The sequence below is a fragment of the Phascolarctos cinereus genome, unplaced genomic scaffold (assembly GCF_003287225.1).
Source record: "Phascolarctos cinereus isolate Bilbo 61053 unplaced genomic scaffold, phaCin_HiC Scaffold_9;HRSCAF=440, whole genome shotgun sequence".
Taxonomy (NCBI): Eukaryota; Metazoa; Chordata; class Mammalia; order Diprotodontia; family Phascolarctidae; genus Phascolarctos; species Phascolarctos cinereus.
The window spans coordinates 169,616,596-169,621,260 of NW_027556402.1; positions in this window are offsets into that span (position 1 = coordinate 169,616,596).

Below are 4,665 nucleotides of genomic sequence, written 5' to 3' on the forward strand. Positions count from 1 at the left end.
CTTTGATGATCCCTTTGTTTCTCAGTGGTTCTCAGTGGAGAGTGCAAGTTATTGCAGCTTAACTGCAAGCCTATTAGATTTGTGGTATGGAGAACAGCTCTTGAAGCCAGAACAACCTGGTTTCAAGTCTTGTTTCTGAGATCTATTGACTATGTGTTCTTGGGTAAATTACTTAACTTTTCAATGCTTTAGGCAATTCTCTAATTCTCTAAATTGCAAAGGAAAGTACCAACCTTAATGTTAGAAGAAGTTTTTCACCTGGGATTCCCCTGCCTAAACCAATGTCATCACACCTTCAATCCCTATCCTTATTTCTATTTGTGAGTGTAATTATAGGTTTGAAGAACTATATAAAAGTTGGGGCTCTCCCTGGTACCTGATCTGCATATCGCCCTGGTGCTTGGAACCTTAGACTCTGACCTTGGAAAACCAGACAAGAGGCTGAAAGAACTGTATCCTAACAATGTTACACTTCAACAAAATCATTAACATTAGCAGGATACTACTATGAGCTACTCTTTAGAGGTGTTAAGAGAAGATAATACTGATCTCTTCAGCTGTTGACAGTCAGGAACCTCCTGTTTAACAAAACATTGAAACAAAGATGGTGAAGTTGCTCAAGTAGGAACATGATATAATTATAATGATATTGATCATGATGATAACTAACATTTATATGGTGCTTATTATGTGCCAGGCAGTGTGCTAAGTGCTTTACAATTAGTAGAATATTTGATTCTCACAACAGCCCTGAGAGGTAGGTGTTACTATTATACCCATTTTACAGACGAGGAAACTGAGGTAAACAGTGGTTAAATGATTTGCCAAAGGTCATACAGATAGTAAGTGTCTGAGACATCAGAGTTTAGCAAGTGGACAAAGAAAGGTCTTCTAAAGAACTAAATATGACACATCCTTGATTTTTTTTAAAAAAGGTGCTTCACCTATTTTGGTTTTTTGTCTATCTCTATTATGAGAAAGAATAACCATTCTCTATTAGGTGAAAATCCCAGGAATTCTAACTAGAGGTTCATGGCAGGTATAGAGATTTTCTAAATGATTCAGGTCATTCTTAAGGAATGAGAATACAAGTTTTTTCTTGAAAATGAATTATGTCCTTTGGTATGCCTCATCAACTCTTTCAGGCTGCTTCCTAAATTGTAAAGAAGAAAGCTAGAAAATACCTTGGATGATCAACCAAATTCATATGCTATCTTGTGACAACAGTTCTATTGTATAGTGCTTTATATTAACTATTCATGTTTATAATACTTACCTTGGAGACCCTCACAACCAGAAAGTCACAGGTTCAGTATGGGAAACTTTATTTTTTGGCTTTAAAACCCTCAGCCCCACATAAAATCACTACCTGACACTACCCATTAAACTAACACCAATTCCCCTTGCAAACATACATCTCCCAAATTGGATGAAAGTTTTACTGAAAATATGAGCAAATGAACTCACCATTGAGCCCCCAGACACAAAAACAACTTCCAGGGGGCAGTTGTCTCTGGTCACTTATAATTGTGAATAGGCAGGTCCCATAGGTGGTTAAGCAGCAGAGTTACAATTCAAAACCATATCTCACGAATCCAAATCCTTTTTCATTTCTATTTTGTTCCAATTTACCTACTTAGCTGTTCATTGGTAACTTTTGTTTTCTCTCTTGTTTTATGCTATGGTGTACCTCTGCAACTAGATTATAAGCTCTTCCATTTCTTTCATATTCCCCAGAGGCCTTGAATCATGCTTTTAAAACAGCTGACACTTCAAATTGTGCCATATGGGAGCTACAAGGGACCTTGGAGATCATTTAAACCAATTCCCTCACTTTACAATTGTGGAAAATGAGTCTTGGAAAAATTTAGTTCCTTCCCCCAAAGCACACAGCTAGTTAGTAGGAAAGCTAGGACTGAGACCCAGGATTGCTAGCCCAGTGTCCTTCACAGCATACCATTTAACCACTTTCAATAAATATTCATTGAATGAATATTTTTGCAGCAATCTTGCAAAGTTCTCAAGATTGACAAAGCAAAGGTATAAAATGTCAGTTTTCATTTGAATATTATTATAATGTGGCTTTATTCACTGATGCAGTGGCATTAATACAATTTTTGAGCTCTGTCTCATTGAAATACAAAGAAAAAGTAATTGAAGGAGTATCAAATATTCACTCTAGGAGGATGGAAATTAGCAAGGCTTAGTTGGACAAGTGTCTGGTAAATGCAAAATACCAAGCCAAGAGCTCCCCAAGTGATAGCAAGCATTAGTTATAAATCATGTTATTTGATAACTGAAAAAAAAAATCTCCTCATAAAAAAGCCATTTTTTTTTAAATAAGAAAGGCAAAGAATTCTAAAATTCCCAAATGCTAATTTCTACTTCAAAAGCTACACTTTGGGTAGTTGCTTCATAAATAATTGTTGAATAAATGAATAGATTGATGAATCCTTTTTGCCTTACTTTGTCTTTCACAAAGATAAAAGAGAGTTCAAAGCTATCCCTCACAGTTCACCTCATGCTATGACCCAGGGTGTAAACTTCAAAATATGTGAGAAAAGTTCCATGTTCAATGAATATTGTTTCCAATGATTATTTCAAATTAATGTTCTGGCTTTTTTTAAAATTCCACCTATATGTTCTCCTTTGTTGTATTAGTCAACCAATATTTATTAAAGGCTAACAATGTGTGGGGTTACTAACCTAAATGCTAAGTGATACATAAGGCCTAGATATGTTCTGTATAATCTGCAAACCTTTCAGGCTAGTTGAGGAAATCTTTGACATGTATAAATAAACACAGTATCAAATAATCAATGGTAAAAGACTCATGATGGAAAATGCTATCCACATCCAGAGAAAGAACTGTGGAGTCTGATCGCAGATTGAAGTACACTTTTTTCATTTATTTTCTTTTTTGTTTTTTTTTCCTTTCTCATGGTTTTTTCCCTTTTGTTCTAATTCTTCTTTCACAACTTGAATAAAGTGGAAATATATTTAACTTCATTGTACTTGTATAACCTATATTAGATTGCTTGCTGTCTTGGGAAGGGGGAGGGGTGAGGAGGGAGAAAAATTTGGAACTCAAAATCTTTTAAAAAATGGATGTTGAAAAGTAAAAAATAATAATAATAAAAGTGTATACATAAAAAGGCAAATAATCTATGGTAGAAGAATAAGAGAGGCATAAACAAAGTATTATGTGTAGATGGAGGTGGTAGCACCTGAGGCATTTCCCACCCTGGGAGCCAGTGAAAGCTTCATGGAGAAGGTGACATTTAAGTTGGGCCTTAAAGGATGGCTAGGAATTCAATTAAATTTAATCATTCAATAAACCTTTATTAAGCATCCATTATGTGCTAAGCACTGTATACATGCCTGGGATACACAAGAAAAAATCAAAGAAGTTTTTCCTCTGGAAAGGGGTTTATGTCCTGGAGGGACACAGTGTGGACTCAGATAAGTAAATATAAAAGGTCTACGGCAATCAATGTGAAGAGGGAGAGAATATTAACAACCTTCCTGTCATTTTTAGCTTTGTAATATTCCTCACATACATTTCCTTCTCTCCTCTGACACTACCACCTGTTTAGTGCAACCTATTGTCATCTCATGCCTGGACTATTGCTAAAACCTGCTAGTTGGTCTCCTTCCTGCTTCAATCATCTCCCTATTTCATCCTGTCATCTACTCAGCTATCAAATTAATCTTCCTAAATTGCATTTATGACTATACATATGCATATACACGTGTATGTATGTGTATGTATATAAATATATTCACACACACACATACATATATATATATATATATATTATATATATATATATATATAATATATATATATATTATATATATATATATATATATATGATCTACCATTTCAATAAACTCCAATGGATCCCTAATTATGTCCGCAACCAAATATAAAATCATCTGTTTGTCATTCAAATCCCTTCACAATCTTGATACCCCTCTTACCCTTTCCTTCTGTAAGAAACAAACTTGACCATGCTTCTACCCTTTTCTTTTGCATTATTCCTTACATTGTGCTCTCTGATCTAGTGACACTGGCCTCCTTGTTATTCTTCCCACATAAAATATTATCTCTTGACCCTAGGCATTTTCACTGGTTGTCCTTCCATGCCTGAAAATCTCTCCTTCTTCATTTCCATTTATCTCCCCTGGTTTCCTTCAATCCTCAGCTAGCATTCTACCTTCTACAAGAAGCCTTTCCAATCTCCTTCAATGGTAGTGCCTTCCTTATGTTGATTATATCCAATTTATCTTACCTATGTCTTGTTTGTGCACTGCTTGCACATTGTCTCCCCCATCAGACTGAATTCATAGAGAGCAGCAACTGTCATTTGTCTTTCTTTGTATCACTAGCACTTACGTCAGTTCATACCACATCGTAAGTGCTTCACAAATGTTTGCTGACTGATTTACTGACAACTTTTGGTCTCAGCTCTGCCTTCTGAAGCCAAGAAGAATAAACGTAATCCTTCTTCTTCTTCTTCTAGTCCAAATACACTCAAAGACACTTAGATTTGGAAAGTACTGGCTCTTAAATTTATGTTCTAATCAGTGTATTTCTATATCACCTGCTGTAGGTCACAGGGCAACATACTGCAGATACTGAGAATTTCCTAAGATGTTTCT